The sequence below is a fragment of the Globicephala melas genome, chromosome 2, assembly GCF_963455315.2.
Source record: "Globicephala melas chromosome 2, mGloMel1.2, whole genome shotgun sequence".
In the NCBI taxonomy this organism is placed as follows: domain Eukaryota; kingdom Metazoa; phylum Chordata; class Mammalia; order Artiodactyla; family Delphinidae; genus Globicephala; species Globicephala melas.
In genome coordinates, this window is record NC_083315.2 from 17,051,629 (window position 1) to 17,071,237 (window position 19,609).

At 46.5% G+C, this 19,609-nt stretch overlaps 1 long non-coding RNA gene across 2 annotated transcripts; it reads right to left on the bottom strand.

Moving 5' to 3' along the window:
• Positions 1–1,447: 1,447 nt before the first annotated feature.
• Positions 1,448–19,280, bottom strand: LOC115842269 (uncharacterized). Of its 2 annotated transcripts, XR_004035157.2 has the most exons (5): positions 19,164–19,280; positions 17,715–17,834; positions 14,162–14,298; positions 4,413–4,477; positions 1,448–1,702 (listed from the first exon to the last, which is right to left on the bottom strand). It is a non-coding gene; the product is annotated as an uncharacterized lncRNA (long non-coding RNA). The 2 variants fall into 2 exon arrangements; XR_009562805.1 differs by lacking the exon at positions 19,164–19,280 and having other exon boundaries at positions 17,715–18,076.
• Between the last annotated feature and the right edge of the window lie 329 nt (positions 19,281–19,609).

Below are 19,609 nucleotides of genomic sequence, written 5' to 3' on the forward strand. Positions count from 1 at the left end.
TTTGAACTTAAGTAAGAATGAATCTTTTATGTCATTGAGACTTGAGGTTTTACCTGCTACTCTCACCAATGTTACCCACATTACAACAGTAAGAGCAATTAAAACTATCTGGAATGCAAACCCGTATTTAGTTATAACCTCCAATCTTCAGGTTCCTCCTTTATATAATAGGGATGGTAACAGTACTATCTCAGTGGTTGCTGGGGGCGCTATGTGAAATAATGCTGGCGAAGTGCTTGGCAACGAACGGTGCGCCCAACGTTTAGGATCTGCTCAGCAAATACACAGCAGGACTAATACGATCAAGACACTGCCCCTCCCTGGAGCCAGACCTGCCTCTAGAGCCACTTTGTAAACGCTTTATAGTGACTTTATCTATGCCATTTCCTTGGCCGAGTGGTCTTTTATATCATAACCCCAGCACATTCTTTCTAATTATCTTTCCCTTACCTACACCTACACGTTCTTCTCTGTGATTTTTTCCTCAGGTTAGTACCACCCTATATAGAAAAATGAAGACCTTTTTTATTGATTTCTATGGGTGTAATTCATTGATTTCAGATTAAGTATACACTTCCTTCATTGTCATCATGTTACCAAATATAATGATATAGAGTCATCCCTCAGTATTCATGGGAGATTGGTTCCAGGACCCTCATGGATACCAAAATCCAGGGATGCCCAAGTCCCTTATACGTAATGGCACAGTATTTCCGTGTAACAAACGTGCACACTGCAGTAGACTTTAAATCAGCTCTAGATGACTCATAATACCTAATCCAGTGTAAGTGCTACGTAAACAGTTGCTGGCGCATGGCAAATTCAACTTTTGCTTTTTGGAATTTTCTAGAAAATTGTGAATATTTTCTATCTGTAGTTGGTTGAGTATCCAGATTTGGAACCCACAGATATGGAGGGCCAACTGTATTACCTCGGAGATAAGATTTGACTGCTTGGCTAAAATTTCCAAGTGACTTTACTCCAACGTCTGAAATAACATTTAAGGTCTGAGACAGTCCTTTAGAGCAGTGCGTCACAAACTTTTATTTGTAGACAAATCACCTGGATATCTTGTTAGGATACAGAATCTGACTCAGTGGAGCTGGGGTGGAGACAGAGATTTTGCAGAATCAACGAGCTTGGAGTAGCAAGACCCTAGAGGTTTATAAAAATATTGGTCAACCACCAGTTTGGTTGCATTTCATTTAATGCATGCCAGGTGATAAACTTATTCTTTGCAAAAGCCAGATAAAGAGGAAACTAAGCCATTCAATAAAGAAGAAGAGAAATGAATAGGTCTTTTAGGGCCAGAATAAGAAAAGTCAATGCAGAAAGTAAAACTCCATTTTCAAAAGATTCAGAGAAACAATCTCAGAGTCTTTTAATGTATTATACAAGGAAATAGAGAAATACATTAAGAATGAGAAGGATAAGAGAAAACGTTGTCTTTTATTAGCAGTAGTTCTCAAATTCTCAAATTGAGCGCACATCAGAATCGCCTCAAGGCTGGTTAAAACATAGACTGATTATTCTGTGGTCAGGACTACCTGATAATTTGCATTTCTAACAAGTGCCCAGGTAATGGTGACGCTGCTGGTCAGGGGACCACACATTGAGAACCTCTGGATGAAAGGATGGGAAAAATCGTTGGCAAACGTCCAAAAAGTCAGGTTATTCTATCTCAGTCTATACACAGGGAAACCTGGGAATAGAGGAAAGGAAAATGAAGCAAAATAAGAGAAACAGTTAAAATCCATTCCAGGCCCTGAAAACTTGAACTAGAAACACTTAGGAACATGCCCAGAGTAATTTCAGGATCATCAGCTGTCATTTTAAAGATTTTTTTTGAAGGGTAAACAATTTGACCAAAGCAGGAATGGAACAATTCAGATTCTTCTCCTAAAGGGAGAAAGAAATGACCCTGAAAAAGCCTGGACTTCTAACTTCTCTACATAGGAAGTTTGGGAAAAAGACAGAGGAAATCATCACAAAAACTATTGCCAAGCACCTTGAAAAGAAGAGGGCAATGAGTAATAACAAGGATTGCTTTCCAAAGAAAACGTTCTCTCACATGGTTTTGGATTTGGAAAGGATCTTAGAATCACATGGCCCCAGCAGCTTATTTTAAAGCTAAGAAAACTGATGTACAAAGACATTTTTTTGCACCCAAGGTCATGCAGCAGATAGAGATGAGGGTCTCAGTCTCCTGGGTCATTCCTGAAGCAGCTGCGGGTTCTGCTGCTTTTAACTGGTAGGCTCAGCTATACCTAGTCCTTGAGCTGGTCTGATGAGGGAAGGCAGCATATTGGGAGCCCCAGTGTACATCGTGGCCAAGTTCAACCCATGTGCAGCATCCTAGGTCCTATTCCCAAGCACTGTCCTGTATGTCACATGGCCACTCAGACTCTTCCAGTCAGGTGGGACAGGGGTGGCAGAGAGGCAGCTATCTGGCTGTCCTGGAGAAGCCCTGTATCTAACTGCCTTATGACAAGACTGCTCATTCCATGTGTAAAATGGACTCATCAATACCTTGGGGAAGAATAAAGTATATGGTCATCCATCCAGCACTAGTAAGTGCCTACAACGCACAAGGGAGCGTTGCTCCGGACACCTGGGAGCATCAAAGGAGAAAAGGTTTCCTTATCCCCAAGTGCTTACTGGGTCCACAGCTGTATCATCAAAGGGCCCTCATCTCCACACTCACAGAACAGAGCACTTAGTACCATCTTTGGCACAAAGTGTGCAACGTGAGGGCGTTTAGAACCCTTCAAGTCTGACCTTCAGGTTACAGCACCCACAGGCGAGGCCTGGTGCATCAGATCATCACTCTTTGGTGAAGAGCTTGCACTAAATTCTGATATCCTGGCTCCTGACTCAGAGTTCTTTCTACTTCACTGCACCGCTGTCAAGACAGATCTTCTTAATGTTAATTAAAGGCCTTCCTATTATTGTCAAACTGAGGGAAGGAGAAAAGGCTGTGGAATACGTGTTTAAGTCACTCTGTTCTGTGAATGGAAGGGATTCTCCACAGCAAGCTCGACTCCTCGACCTCAGCTGCACGCTACACTCACCCGGGAGTGACGCCTGGCGTCCACCCCAGAGACTCGCACTCAGTAGTCTGGTGTAGTCTAAGCACCGGGGGCTTCAAAAGATGCCCGATGATTCTCATGTATGGACACAGTTGAGAGAATCATTGCTCTATAGGAATTACCCTGAGTCCATTTTGACCTAATAGAGGCAGAGAGCTTCAGAGATGCTGGCGGTGTGGCTTCTTACAAAGAGAGCACACATCCCAATAAAGGAATGAAATCCAGAATCTCCTGGTTCCACTCGTGAAGGGAATTTCCAGGCAAGGGGGAAAGACTGAGGGTCCTCCATGCCCTTCGCCCAAGTTTCAGCTTTCCTCGGGAGTCTCTTCTACTACCATCACCACCACCACCACCATCGCCATCACCACTGCATGTTCACATCAGCCGTGGCCCAGAGGCCTTTCCTTGGCTCCTGTTGTGCAGTTGATAAAGGCTCTAACATCAGTCATATTGCAGAGAACAAGAGGAGAGAAGCAGAGCCAGAGCATGGGATAGACATATTCTGCCTTCCAAAGTACAACATCTGGAATCTACCTGAGCCCCTTGCTCCCTGACATATTGCCGTTCCAGTCATGAGTCCAGGAGAGGGGTCCCTTCCAGGGAAGCCCCCTCTCAACCCCCTTTAATGTTCTGTCTCTTTTTCCCAGTTGAGATCAGGCTCTGTGTGGCTCTCCAGCAGCGCCTTCTGTGACGAGGGAAACATCCTGCACCGCCCTGTCCCATGCAGCAGGCACTAGTCAACACTAGCCACAGGCACCACTGAGCTAGTGCAACCATTGAACTGAATGCTTGTTGTATTAATTTTAATCAGTTTAAATTTAACTTGTGATATGTGGCCAGTGGCCCATGTGTTCGATGGGAACACAAGAGGATGCTGTCTAGGACATATTCTATTCTGCAATACTTTACAGCCTCACTCGTGTAGCTCTTAGTTCTGAAATGAAAAAAAAAAAAAATAGTGCCCTTTTGTGGAGTTGCTTCAGAAAGGACAGTGAAACACTGTCCATGACCTCAACATGAGCTAGAAGGCTCTGCCACCTGGCCAAGACACGACCCAGGTAAAAGTTAAACGCATCATTGGCAAAAACCTCTGACAAACCAACACTTTATTTGAACTGGGGAAAAAGTCAAGTCGAAATGTTGCAATAACCACCTTTTTTCAAGTTTCCAGCACTTCCTGATTTCTTTGGTATCAAATGACTCTGCCTGTCACATTCCTGTTACATTAGCACTTCCTGGTTCCATAAATACTGGAAATAGACATTCGGGATCCCCAAACCAAACAAAGCAAAACACCAAGGTTTTTGTTTTTAGTAACTTAACCTTTTGAACCTCCTTGTTGTTCATTCCAATGGGTAACAAGGGCTGGACTTAGATCCTCAGATAATCTGAAAAACAAGGAGGGCTGGATTTAGATCCTCAGATAATCTGAAAGACAAGGAAGCAGTATTTAACTCAGAGTTGGAAAGTAAAGGATTAGTTAAGATCTGCAATTAACATCTGAGCTCATTAAACCCTTAACAGTTGCCTTGGCCCGAACTGACTTGCCCCCTACCCGTTTCCCTCCCTCTGTCTGGCCCCTCCGGCTCTGTGCCCTTGTGGTTAAGAGCTGACCTCTGGACTCCGATTGCCTGGAGCTGAAGACTCACCTGAGTGGCTGGGTGGCCTTGGGCCAGCTACTTAATCCCTTGCCTGCATTTTCCTCACATGCTAAGTGGGGATGATAATAATCTCATTCACAGAGTTAAGAAATAGATGAGTTCATGCTTATAAAACACTTAGAAAAATGCCTAGTACATACTCATTTCTTCATTCACTTAAGCCATTGCAACTAGTGACATTAAATTTTTACTCTGCAGACCACTGGTTATGTAACCTTCATCTACCTGCTTCCCTTCTAGGAACCTCGGTTTGTCGCCATTGAAAAACGACAATACACTCATGCTCACAGGGCTGTCGTGAAGAGTGGAGGAGAGGATGGAAGTGGCATTAGACAGGAAGCAGGTGGACGTTCCCAAAGGTTCAAGGGCAATGGCAGCTGGGCTCCCCCATTGCCTCAGGAGGGTCCAGGTCTACATGCTGGACCTCAGCTTCGTAGCCTTGAAATCTAATGGGCAGCACAAGCGGCAGACCCATCCCGCCGGGGGGAGAGGGAACTGACCACAGCCGTGCCGTGGTGCACTCCAGACAAAGGGGTTTCCTGGGCACAGGTGGTGACTCCGTGTGTGTCCCTGTCTGCGACAGGCTGAGGATCCAAGCTGGGGCCAGACTGGTTCCTTCCTCTGGCCTGAGCACTCTCTCCCATTCGGTGTTGAAATAAGCGTCACCAAAATCTTGCCCCCAAGACCCACCCACACGGATTGCTGACAAGCACGTTGCTTCATAGATGTGCACATGCCCACCGGTTATGTCCTCGTCCTGCGGACCAGGAAGTCATCTGGTCCCTTTTTACTTGTCTCCATGCTCATCCTTTAGATGTCAGTGTCAGCGTTTGATGCTCACAGGGTAACCTTTTTGCCTCTCGGTTCTCAGGGACCGCTTCCCAAGTGCCTATAAGAAAAGGCTAAACAAATACGTGATTGCTTTTATGCAGCTAGTGATTTAAGGTGATTTCAGTTACCTCCTGAGAGAGTCTGAGGCCATTTTTGTCCCTGGGGTGTGTTTATTTGTTTCTTGGTGTGACAGATGCCTTCTCTTTGATCCTCCAGAACCACACTCTGTCTTCTCCACCCTCCTTCCTGCCCCAGAAGGCTGATGGAGATGGATTCCGTCAATGGACTCCCCGACTCCAGACTTGACGGAAGGCAGGGAGGGAGGAGAGGAGCTCAGGTTATTTACTGCCCTCAGCCCCATTTCTGAGATATTGCGATGGCCTATTTGCGTTGCTCAAGCCAACGTCCATGCCCCTCTCCGGAAGGTCTCCGCTATTAGTGGCTTAAGAATTCCAGACATCACTCCCTCCCGTCGTCTCCCCAGCCTTAGTCATGGTGGCTTCTCTGCTGCTATTAACCCCAGGTTACTGCAATATTCCTTTGTGCTTCCCTACATTTTCATAAAGAGTCCCTTTGTGAACCAGCCTTTGAAATTTCCTAATTCAAGTGAGCCATCTGTTCCTTGTTGATATCCTGAATGATGCGCTTTGTTTCGGGTCTTAGTGTTTGCAATTTTCCACGTCGATGTATGGAATGTTAACATCTTAAGGGGTGAGTGAGCGACCTCACCGCAGAAATACTTCAATGGCATGGGAGGCAGGGACTCCGGGTTCCCTGGCTCAGACCCCAATGGCATCATCCACCACCCAAAATCCCTACCCACAGCCCCATGCCCCGAGCCACAGCTGCACGGATGCAGGAAACGTCTCATGAGTGTGCACGGCCCCTCCGACATCCAAGAAAGAACAGGCAGGGACCTGAACAGCAGCATCAGGAGAATTCACATTTAGTGTATTTTTATTAATTACAGACACAAAATTTTTAGAGCTAGAAAGTTCATTACAGACCCCAACCCTTCATTTCCCTTGTAAGGAAACAAGCCCAGTTCTACCAAGCCATCTGAGATAAGATGTTTCACGGAACCTGGTCAGGGACTCAGCTTCTTCATTTCCAATCCGGTGACTTCTAGAAGAAGACAGCTACTCCTTAAAATTTAAGGAGCCAGACTTCCATCAGAGGTTTTAAAATATTGAAGACATTTCATTTGCTTAATGCAGAAGTTGTACCAACTTGCTTCCGATTTAGAGTTCCATTAAAACTCATCAAAAAAAAAAAAGCACGGGAATAAAAAGAATTTTTCAGGCACCTCTATTATATTTGCACATATGTGCGTGAAGGTATGTATACCCATATGTGTGTATGTGTCATGTGCTGTGTGTGTGTGTTTCCTTCTTAGCCTGAACTTGGCTCTCATTAGTTTAGCTTGCTGTAGCCCTAGGCAATGCCTCTCTTCATGGCTGGTTTAGCATTCACACTTGGGAATTGTGACAGGCTCTTTCAAACCATGAGGAGATATTCGAGAGAAAAATAACCCATCAAATCACATTTTCTTGATGTGAGTTAACTTACAAAAAATTAAGAAGAGTCATTTCTTAAACTTGCTATCTGAGGGTAAAAAGGGACTTAAGGCAATGCCAGGATATTGAAATTCAGGCAAAATAGGGAGGATTGGGTTCACCGAAGGCTTGTCGTATGTACTTTGACTTTTTATTCAAATTCTTTATGGGGGGACTTTTTGAAATTTGAAGTTTCATTTTGTCACTTAAGAATGTCAAAAGCAAACATTTTCCCTTTTGATATAATTTTCTTATTTGGACAAAATCAAGTTTAAAAGGCCAGATGGCATCTACAAAGCAATATTATACTTCAAAACCCAGGAGTTAAACCCAAACTCTGCCACGTGGGGGCCCAAACCCCAGGAGTCAGGGAGTGAGATTTCCTTCTGGGCTGTCTCTTGTCTCTGGCGAGCTGGAAGACACAGCACCAGCCTGCAGAAGAAGGCTGCCACCGATATGCGCAGAAGAGAGAGTGCCAGCATCTGGGGCATGAGATGTGTGTGAGGGTGATTCCAGAGAAGGTGCCCAGTGAGCTAGTGAGTGAAGGGCAGAGGCCACTAAAAGCCAAGACACAGCTTTCTAACAATACCCTGGGCTTTTATTAATGATTCCAGGATGATTTCCAGAAGCTTCTTCCTGTTGATAAATGCTGGCATCTTAGCTCATGTAAAGAAAATGAAACCTGACCTTGATGTGCTTTTTTTTTTCCCAACTTCCCTCCCAGAGCAGCACCTGCTGGGCTGGTGTCTCAGGGCCTGGGTGTCAGCGGTTAGACATCGAGGTTGAGCCAGAGACAGCACCCAGGAGAAAGCTGTACCCGAGAGCACGCAAACGGTCCAAAAGAGGCATCAGTCTGAAGAAGCTATTAAAGGCAGGTCCAGGTGTGAAGCTGCAGGACTCAAAGCAGGAGTGAAAGGGGTTGTCATGGGGACGGGGCAGCATCTGGAGGGAACACCTGAGTCACTGGAGCACGACAACCAGGAGGTTTTCTGGGAGCCTAGCGGGGCTGCTAGGACGCCTTGCTGCCCCAGAGACAGAGGGCCTCGCTTTGGAAAGCAGTTTTTCTTTGCCTGACAATTTGTATTTGGAAGTCGACCTACTTAGAAAGATAAACTAAAAGAAACTAAAGCACAAAGGAAAGTCTAAGGCTTTCTCATAAAATTGGTTTGCAAATATCCGGATGGCATCTGGAAGGTAAGAGCAGCATGGAGGCGGGTAGAGGAACGCACTCAGGGGGTGCCCAAGTCTGTGCTCTTCAGCTCAGCCTCATGGAAGTTTCCGTGATCTTCTCCCCTTGGGGCAGGGCAGGCCTGCCTGAGGTGCAGTGGCCTAGGAGTGTTAGAAGAGTTAACCTGGTTTGTAACCCTTAAAAGTCCAGGGGTCCTTCAGTGGCAAGAGGCGTATATGCCTGTGGATTTTCATCAAATGAACTTTCTCACCACCATGCACCACAAGGAGAGTCGCTGTGGCCATGAGCCACTCACTGAGGAAGGGGCCTTACCCTGCAGGGGCTTTGGGGCATAAAAATGGATGAAAGTGCAGCCTTTGTTGGTTCCATTCCTGCCTTTGTGATTCCTTCACCTTTATCTACCCTCCAGTCACATCCTCCAGTGGAACATTTGGACACCTGCTGGCGCCGAGACCCTGGTGAGTTTTACACACATAAACATGGATACACTAGGGCATCTCGTCCTTAGCGCTGACCACAGCTTGCCATCTTCTGTTTTTCCACTTTCCATTATTATTTATATTTATTATGCAGCCACCATGTTATTTCACTGACAACATAGATTTAAAAGGTTCTATTGGCTTGAGATTTTTTTTCCCCGCCAAGATTATTCATTTGGGGAGAGGACAAACCACAGGAGAGCCTGTCAACTTGAGCTCCCCAAAGGACAAGACCTTGATATGTTAAAACAGCACTAGGTGCCTTCCCAGCCCCGCTCTCAGGATGCTGGTTCTGGTTTTGAAAGCTGACCAGCTGGGTTCATGTCTCGTCTCCACCATGGACTGGCTGTGAGAACTTCTTCCACAAGCTACTAGACCTCTCCTAGCCTCAGTTTCCTCCTTTACCCAGTGGGGACAATGAGAGTGTCTAGCTGAGATTGTTGGGAAGATTAACGGTGTTTGTATCTGTAAACACTCAGAATGGAGTGTGGTACAGAGTAAACACTGGCCCTGGGGATTGGTGAGGATGGTGACTCTACTCCACGTTGGTGTGAGAACTTTCTTGGGTTCCAGGAGCTGAGTTACAATACCAAACAGGTGTGGAATAAACAGAACATCTCCCCTACCACTGGGGAGGCCCTCGTGGTGAGGCATATTTAGCTTGAAAACTTGCCCTGCCCGTGCACCAGTGCATGCCAGAGACCTTAAAACAAATACTGATAGTTCTTAGGGCTCTGCAAGTGACTGTTAAACAACCCTCTCCGCTTCCCAGGGTCATTGTCAACTATCAAAGCCTCCTCTTCACTTACATGCTGACGATTTTCCTTGAGATGTTGAGCTGAGCCCCCTCTCTGAATAGACCAGCAAGTAATCACCAAGGATTTGGAATCTGTGTTTATTAATGTACCTTTACCTTCCATTCAGACTGTTTTTAATCTTGTACATCAGTAACCAACCAAGGTGACTGCTGCTGATTGTAAATACTTCATGTTGTTTTTAATGGGTTTTACAGAGCTGGGGTCTGATGAGCATATATGTAATAAAAATACATCGTCCTTTTTTTTTTTTCTTAAACACATTTTCCTCATATGATTTGGCAAAAAGACAGATACTTATAGAGTAAGTTCTTTTGCTGTGTATATTTCTCCTGGCAGAGCTCCAAAGAGCATTTAGCAGTGTATTAGCCAGAATGTGAGCTCGACAGACCACTGCCCTTTCCTGCCACACCTGAGAACTCCGGCTGAATGCTCAGCGCTCTGGTTGAGCCCAAAATGTCTTTTCAGCGTATATTGAATTCATGGATTGCCTATTCTCACCTTTCCCTTCCAGGTGAAGGCAGAGATTGCTAGTGGGATCTCCTAGCTCTGGGATTGGGGCAGATAGGAACCATTTGCCCCTCTAGATCTCGGGGGGGAAAAATGGTGAGCTCTCTTACTCATATTACACCTTAGAAATGTCCAACAGGATTGCCAATAAGGGTGGAAGATGAACATAGCCATGAAAATGGGACAGTGTGATTAGTTACCCTCTCCTTGGTGATGGATTTGAACAGGGGTGTCAGGGGCAAGCTAGGCTTGAATGAAATTCAGCTGCTAAGTTTTTTTAAAGTAAAAATGGAATAAAAAGAGGAAATGGATTTTGGATATTTTTGTACAAGAAAATCCAAAAAGTCAATTTATCTTCCTTTATTAGATTTGCACAGATCTAGGAACTATCAATAAATTTCAAGTAATCTAGCAGCTTTTCTCTAGAAAGCTGTGCTTCTAGGTCTTCCGAGGCAAGAGTTGCTTCTTGCCTTGTCTATTCTTCTTGGAGACTTTATATAATAAGCTAAACGTGTGAGTTGCCAGCTCTCAATCACACAAGAGAAAGGAACGCTGATCTCAGAGGCCCTGAGCACTGAAGTAATTGCCTCAAGGAGTATGAAGTCAACAGTGTGCCCGGCACTGGCAGGAATAATCTAGAACGAACAGCCATATCAGCAAAATTAAATCCCTGGACATGAGCATTTTTTATTTATTTATTTATTTATTTATTTTTAATTAATTAATTAATTTTTTTTTATGGCTGTGTTGGGTCTTCGCCCCTGTGCGTGGGCTTCCTCTAGTTGTGGTGAGCGGGGGCCATTCTTCATCGCGGTGCGCGGGCCTCCCACTATCGCGGCCTCTCTTGTTGCGGAGCACAGGCTCCAGACGCGCAGGCTCAGCAGCTGTGGCTCACGGGCCCAGCCGCTCCGCGGCACGTGGGATCCTCCCAGACCAGGGCTCGAACCCGTGTCCCCTGCATTGGCAGGCGGACCCTCAACCACTGTGCCACCAGGGAAGCCCCAGAGCATTTTTTAAATTGGACTTATTGCCTCTAGTTGTGAATTGTGTGTGTGTGTGTGTGTGTGTGTGTGCACGTGCACGCGCACACACACATTTGCACTCAAAGCTATGAAGCTATGCCATGAAAACCTAGCTTGGCTTACAAACTGCCCCAAAACAAACTTCTGAGCATAATATTTCCATAAAGGTATGTCTTGCAAACAAGGAAGGCTCCTATATTTGTATATTTTCTCTAACTCTGTTTTATTCTTGGAAATCTGAGGAGTTGATTCCCTGGAGCCTGTTTCTAACGATGCTTCGGGTTCAGCTGTGTGTCCCCTTTGGCTTTCTTCCTGAAGTGGAGAAGCATTTGCACAGAGCACACCAGGTGTTACTTTCATATCCGTAGACATACGAGAATACATGAGCGCAAACACTAAATCAAAACATAGCAAAATTAATGATCATCGCCGGGGTATCTAGACCAAACTCCTTATTACTGCGCAGGATCTTCGTGCATTGCGTCTCTCTTCTCATTTGATACTGAGATTGGACAATTTGATACTGATACTAATCAGTATTTTTAACTGTTAGTTGATGTTCACATAAATTATAGACCAGAATTCATCTCTTTTAGTCAGCATCATGTCATCCATTTCCTTTGGCTTGTTAGGTAATGACATATCCAAAGACCAAGTTCTTGGGGTTTCATTTTGCTGGCCTGGACCCAAAGAAAACTCACTCCTCTGGCTTGAGCCCCAATTTCATGCCTGGGAGCTAAAGCACATGACAACTGTTCATCATTCCCATTTCTTTCTTTTATTTTTTTCCCCCACTATCTGGAAACCAAGTCAACAAAGGAAACTGGTAAAACTCTTTTGTAAAACGTTAAAGAAACTGAAATGGGTGGGTGTAGCTTTCCTAAAGATGCCAAGGGCACAGGGTTACTGGACATTCCACAGACCTTTTTTTTTGCAGTACGTGGGCCTCTCACTGTTGTGGCCTCTCCCGTCGCGGAGCACAGGCTCCGGACGCCCAGGCTCAGCGGCCATGGCTCACGGGCCCAGCCGCTCCGCGGCATGTGGGATCTTCCCAGACTGGGGCACAAACCCGTGTCCCCTGCATCGGCAGGTGGACTGTCAACCACTGCGCCACCAGGCAAGCCCTCCACAGACCTTTTTAATTGTATCCACACCAGGCAGCTGTATATGTGCCCAGTCCTCTCCGAGATAAACTCCATCCCATGCAGCTCAAGCAAAAACATAATTACCTGTCACCTCTTCTATTAGCTGTACATTCTTCTATTACGCTCTAATACAAATGTTTCTAGATAAAATATCATCTTTCTGATTATATTTTCTGGGTTCAGCCGTGGTAACCCAGCAAAAGGGAATGTATAATTTGCTCAAAACCTATGGATTTGGAAAACAAAGTTGCTGTAAGCTACCCCAATTTATCCAGCTTACAAAAACTGCAGAAGTGAACATAATTGGTTGCCACGAAGAGAGGAATGCAAACAAATAAATCTCACTCGAATTTCTCAGTAACTGGGTGTTTCCCCTTCCCCACAAAGGAATGACCGGTTTTCCTCTTACAGTGGCAATGGAGGAGTGAGGAAGCTCCTGTCAATCCACTGGAAAAAATATTGGGAAGGATTTGATCCACATTATCCTTGGGGGACCACCTTTCTGGACTCCAGGTACATCTCTCTGTCTATGATAAACCCGAATTACATTCCTGAGAAAGTTCCTGAAAGGCCAGGACGGGTATTGAATGATAGGTGACCAAAGGAGATAGGGAATTCCCCAGAAGAAAGCAGAAAATGATTTATTCATCAACAGGGGAGTTAGATATTGCTAAAATTATTGAGTCAAAACTTTGCCCTTTCATTCACAAAGGAAGTTGGGGAGAGCTATCAGAAGCAGATGGTAATTTCCCAGATGGGGATGGAGGAAACCCTACGTAAAAGAATAAGGAATGTTCTGGTCTCACAATGAGTCAAGGACTTAGAATCCTTAGGAGATTGTGCAATTTCATGGCCCCATAGGTCTGTCTCTAAATTCTGAAGTAAAGAGAGGATGAAATGAAAAGAATTAACCTATCTAAGCTTTCATAAGTAACTGTAAACTTGAGTAAATATTGTAAGAGTCTGAATGAGGACAAAAGATGAGAGAGTGACAGTGCAGGGGATGATTTTGGGGTCCATCAGTGGTGCCTCAACCTCCCCAATTCTCTCTCTGTTCCGTATCTACACCTAGGCACTCACCGGCAAAGGAGTTAATGTCTGGTTCATTTTCTCAGTTCCCAGGATCCTGACAAAGAGAAGATGCCTACAACGAACCTGGTCCCCTCAGAAATTACTGCAGGTGTTTCTTCCTACTCTTCTGTTTCATTTTGATTTACTTCAATTCGAACCCAAAAGTGACTGGTATGCACTTAGTGTGTGCTAAGCCCTGGACACGGATGACAAAGATGGGCAGGACCAAGTCCTGACCACGAGATGCTCAGAATGTAGTGCGGCGGTGGGAGGGGGGCGAGAAACCAGCCAATGACCGGGTGATGGGTGTGATGTGGTGATGAAGAGGATGAAGAGCAGAGGAAAGGGCGACTCTAACTCTGCACTAGGGGATCTGGGAAGGCTTCCCAGAGTACATCAGAGACGTGTCTCAAAGAGGGAGGTGACGTGTGCAGAGAGGGCAAGGTGGAGAGGGAGTCCAGGGAGTGTGGGGAAGGGCGCTGAGGAGGTACCAGGAATGCGCCCTGCTTTAGGAGCTACGGGGAGTTTGATGTGGGCAGGCTTTTTCCTATGGGAGATGAGAGGGAGAGAAGAGGCTGGAGAGGAGTGCAGAGTCCAGAGGGAGCCGGGCCTCACATGACAGACCAAGGAGCTCGCACGTATCTGTAGAGGAAGAGGTGCCACTAAAGGACTGTAAGCAGAGGAGTACCGCCATCAGCTCTGGGTACTGGCTGGAAGAAGGCAAAACTAGAAAACTACCAAGACGTGAGGTCCCTGCAGTACCCCAGGTGAGGAAGCAGAGCATCCAACTGACCGATCACCAAAGGTCCTTCTGTCGACCAGAACAGATGGAAGCAAACGCTCTGCCTCATATCAGGTCCTGCTTTCCTTCTTGGGACAGTGCTGTGGTCCTCCAAACTCATGCAGGTTATGCAGTCAGGTAAGGAACACCTGAGAATATGGAAAGAGAATAAAAATGGGCTGCTTCTCTGGGCTGCAAATGGTCCCAAAGTCACCTGATGGAAATACATCCCCATTAAGGGTACCTGTCACATAGTTCCATGAGTGGCAGCTCTGCAAGTGACCAGGGGTCTCAGCAGCCCTCGGCCGCAGACTGGCGCTCAAGTCCACATTCTGCCTCAGCGCCAGCCAGTGCAAAACTCACCTTTCGGGGCCACCTTAGTCAAGTGCAGTATTTTGATCACGGGCCAATTTAAATCTATAATTCAACTAAAGAGTGACGATAAAAAGTTTTGCAAAATTTTCTCTTAATGTGATCTTTCCAGGGTTCAGAATTTCCTCACCCATCAACCTTACCACCAAAGTCAAGACTTAAAACAACATAAAAAACATTCCATTTACCTGAGTGCTTTAATAATGCTTTTTGTTTTTCCCTACCAGAATTTGCTGCCACTACTGGTCAACATTTAGAGCTTTAGTTCACCAATATGACATGACTTAAGGAAGGTTTCATCAGTCAGTAAGTTAACAGATATTTATGGTATGTCTCCTGGATCAGGATGCTTTCAGTTGTGGAAGATGAAGACCCAATTAAAAGTGGCTCGAACAACCACAGATATGCATTATCTCGCATAAGAAGTTGGCAGATAGGTTGGTTCCAAGGTTGGTTAATCAGTAGTAGCTCAACAATGTTGTTAAGTCCCCAGAATCTTTCTTCTTCCCACTCTGCCATCAATGGATCTTAGCTTGTGGTCTTGAGTTGACTCCCCTCATGATGCCAAGATGGCTGCCACAAATCCAGGCATCACATTGCCCTTTTCTAGGGACAAGGACAACAGTCACAAAAGCATAGAACATGCCCATTCCTAAGCCAACCGTTAGCAACAAGAATAGGAAAACCTAGGATTGACTTAGAATGATTACAGCACATCCTCTGGGCCAGGTTGAGGGCTAGACTTTTCTGAAGCAGTCAAAATTAGGGTTGTGTCAGCAAGGAAGCCAGGGCAGCAGCCGATAGCTAAGCAGCTAATGAGAGCTGCTCTGTTATTCTTAGTACCAGAGACCCATCAGCACACAAGCCCCACAAGATTCTGGCTCTCAGGAAGTTTGTTTTCCAGCTGAGAGATGGGAATGCTGGTCGTCAGCTTAAAAGGAGAGAGGGGCTTAGCTGAAGTAGCTGCCAACCTCAAGAAGTAAAGTAACATGATGCACATGTCTCTTGTTGGGTGCGTTTTAGTTCCATCAGGTGTATATGAAATATATTAAGTATCAGTACAATAGACTTCACAATTGTGAGAGAGAAACATTTTAGACCTGGGAATGTAATGGGCAAATAGGAATAGGATGGGAATAAATTAATCCTCACTTAATTTCTGAGTATCTAATGCATGCAGAACACTGGGCAGGACTCAGAAAAGGTATAAGGTATATAAACCTTGGCCCTCAGAAAAGGTATAAGATATAAACCTTGGCCCTGAGAACGTCAATGTAGCTGGGTGGCAATGGACATGTGATGGGTATGAAATGTAGCAGGAGTTCCGAAGAGGACCAGAGATAACAGGCTTGTCACTGGAATAAATCCCATCAACTCGGTATTTGGAAAATAATATAGGAGGAAAGAATATAAAGGGAGTAATTTTTTTTTTTTTTTTTTTGTGGTACGTGGGCCTCTCACTGTTGTGACCTCTCCCGTTGCGGAGCACAGGCTCCAGACACGCAGGCTCAGCAGCCATGGCTCACGGGCCTAGCCACTCCGCGGCATGTGGGATCTTCCCGGACCGGGGCACGAACCTGTGTCCCCTGCATCAGCAGGCGGACTCTCAATCACTGAGCCACCAGGGAAGCCCAAAGGGAGTAATTTTTTAAATTATATAAATTAATGGGTAGCTAAGAAGGAAGGTAACAAAATTAAAATTGGAAGGACCAAGTGTAAGAGCATAAGCTTGAAAATAATCCCAATGCATGTCATTGACTAATATCTAGAAAAATTAATTTTATAAGAACAAGTTGTACACGCATCAAGCAAGATTCATCTCGGCAGTAACTACTGGATAAATAATACCGATACGATAATAGCGGTAGCTAACACTGACAGAGCACTTTCCATATACCAGGCCCTGTTCTAGGCACTTTACATATCGGGCTATGTAATCATTACATAAACCTTAAGTGCTACTTTTATCCTTATTTTACAGATGAGGAAAATTCTGGAGCAGGGAGATTAAGTAACTTGCTTAAGCTCACATAAGCCAGTGTCAGAGCCGGATTCAATCCCAGGCAGTTGGATTCCCGAGTCTCTGATTTCAACCACTGCTTTAGCAGGAAGGAAGCAAGCCCTGAAAAAGCCAGATTATCAGAGGGAAAATAAAGCCCATCTGAGCAGTTTCCTTCTCAAGTTGGAGAAGAGGCCCGGTGAATCTGGAGCATAATTCTTTGCAACTCTGGCCACCTACGTAAAAGCTGTTTAAAAAATGAGGTGCTCCCAGGGGTGTCCGGCTGCTGTCAGGGACGTGTGGGCAGGAAGCATCCTACCTGCAGAGGATTTAGGGGGGCTGAGCAGAGAGCTCCAGTGGTCCTACGCCCCCGGGCACACATGCGGAGGGGTCACCCCGGGAGTCTGTAGGTAAGACCATCACGTCTTACAGGGTGCTGTCCCCATCCTTCTGATGGGGACTCATAGAATAAAAGCTCAGCAGTCATAGCAGGGACACACAGCGTAGAAGCTTCCAGAGCAGCCGACATCCAGGAAGACACATCGCAGGATGTCCCCAGCTCACGCCTGACACTTCGCCCGCCCGTGCTTCCCAGTTCAGCCTCCGCTGGGTTGCCCCAGGCTTGCCTTTTGGCATCATGGTTGCCAGTTCCTGCAGTTTCCATCTTGTCCTCTGTCTCATAAAAAGACCCTGCTGGGCTCCCTCATAGCTGCTCTCCAGCTACTCCACACCTGGGAACTGGGCCCCTTGGCTGTCATACAGATGCTGAAAACCACGAAAGAACTGAAATTTTCACCAGCCCAGCAGAAGTCCCTCGGCCTCATCCACTTGGAGATGCTCTGCATAGTGAAAAGGATACTGGGTCAGGCTGCAGTGGTCCCGGAACATCAACCCTCGGGGCGATTTCAGACAAATTACATAAATTATGTAGCCTGTTTAATACCTCAGTTTCACCAGGTATTATGAGAACCGAATGAAACGCCGTGCATGAAAGCCACCTGAGAGGGACGAGTCACAGGACAACAGCAGGGTTATTGTTCCTCTCGTCCTCTTGCCACAAACCTGGTGTAAGGGAGGGCACACACCTGCCGGGGGCTCGGACCAGCCCTCCCCACTGATCACCACACAAACAGCTAGGCTTGAGGGTACCTCTCAAGATACCACAGAGTAGTGGCTTAAACAACACAAACTTACCTTCTCACGGTTCTGCAGGCTGGGTGTCCCAGGTCAAGGTTCTGTCAGGGTTGGTGTCTGCTGGGGCCTCTCCTCCTGGCTTGAGGATGGGCTGCCGCTCTTTCCACATGGCTTCCCTCTCTGTGGGAACAAGGACAGAGGCCTCTGGCGTCTCTTCCTCTCCTTATGGGGACACCAGTCCTATCAGATCTGCGCCCCACCCTTAGGATCTCATGGAGCCTTAATTATCTCCTCAAAGGACCCATCTCCGAAGACAGTCACATTAGAGGTTAGGGCTTCAAATAAGAATTTTAAGGGAGCCCAATTCAGTTCATAACAGACACCCAGAGACAGGAGCGGGCGGCCTGAGTCTTTTTAAGGAGTCAGGCGGTCTCTGCCCTGTGCTGTGGGCATTGTCTGTAACAGGGAGTCCAGCCAAGCCCCTGGGGCATCTATTTTGGCTATTTCTAGAACAAGAGGACTGGGGACCAGCCAGTATCCATCAGCATAAATCAATATACAGGAGGGTGCCGTGTTTTTAAATGAAAGGAGAGGGTTTTTTTTTTTTTGCCAATGTCGTTGTTTTATTGATTTGGACAGAACCACCTGAGAACAGGGCAGGGTGACATCTGCCCCAAGCCACACTTCATGGCGGCTTGGAGTCCTCTGCAGGGTAGGGTTAGCAGCAGAGGCTGAGGGAGGGCTTAGAACCCGTCACTCCTGGCACTTGGTAGATCGGAAACATGACAGGCTGGAACCTCAGCGCCCCTTCAATCGAGTTCCCAGCCAGCGGAGCTGGACGGATAGGCGCGGGGTGGGAGCTGTTTGGCTGCAATCTGTGAGCATCCCAGACCTCAGGGGACAAGCGTCAGGGGACGGAGGTGAAATGGATTGGCTTCACAGGATTGCAGGCAAGAATATTTAAATATCGTATTTACATTACTTTTTGAGTTAGATGCTCACGGTGCTAGGTTTCAGGGCCCAGATTGAGGAAAGGGATGAGAGAAAGCCGAGAGAGCAATTTCTGACGGTGACCTCATGGGGCCTTACCTCCCCAGTACAGGTAGAGCTCAATCCCCCAGGTACTGACAGAGAGAGGTTTGAGGCGGACTCTACTGGTCCCACATCTCCTGGGACAGGACACCCATGGTGTCTAACCAAAGCACAAGGTACCAAGAGGGTCAGCCCATTCAAGGGTTGTAGCCGAACAGAGGAGCCAGGGTCCAAGCCTCTCTCCTCCCCTGGAGCAAGGTCAGCAGAGTCAGAAGACCCGCTCTAACCTTGACCTTGTTCACCTGACCAGGGTAGTCAGTACCTGTCATAGCAAGGATGTAGTGCCGTCCTTACACCCTGATAGAGATCAGGTGTAGGGACCCTTAAACTTTACTAATGCTTTAACCACGGAGACAGTTTCCTTGGGTCGCTCACTTGCTCCTGTGAACGCCGTCTGAACAAAGCCCGTGAACTCACAGCAGGGACTGAGTGCCAGCAGCAGAGCGGCCCGTTGCCAGAGATGGGGACTCGGGAATATGCTGTCCTGGGCTCGGAAATCTCCCTAGCCGTGGCTCTGTCGCCAGAAGAGACAGCCGGAGTGTGCGATGACTTAATCAGAATCCGCTGCTTCAGCCAACAGGGCAGGTGGGAGGATGCTTAGAAGTTGGTCTTGGGAAAAGCCAGAGAGGATAAGCGTCCGCCTCTAGTTTGCTGGAGGATCGCAGGCAAGCAGGCAGGCAGGGAGGCTGGACCTTGAATAAAGCTCACGATTGTGAAAGAAAAAAACATCTCCATTAAGATCTCCCGCTCGCAATCTCTGAATGAGTTCCGATTTATTTCAAGAACACATTTTCCCCCAGCCCTGAAATAAGTGTGAACCGAACTGTGAAAAACAGACCGTGACCATATTGTTGTCACTACCA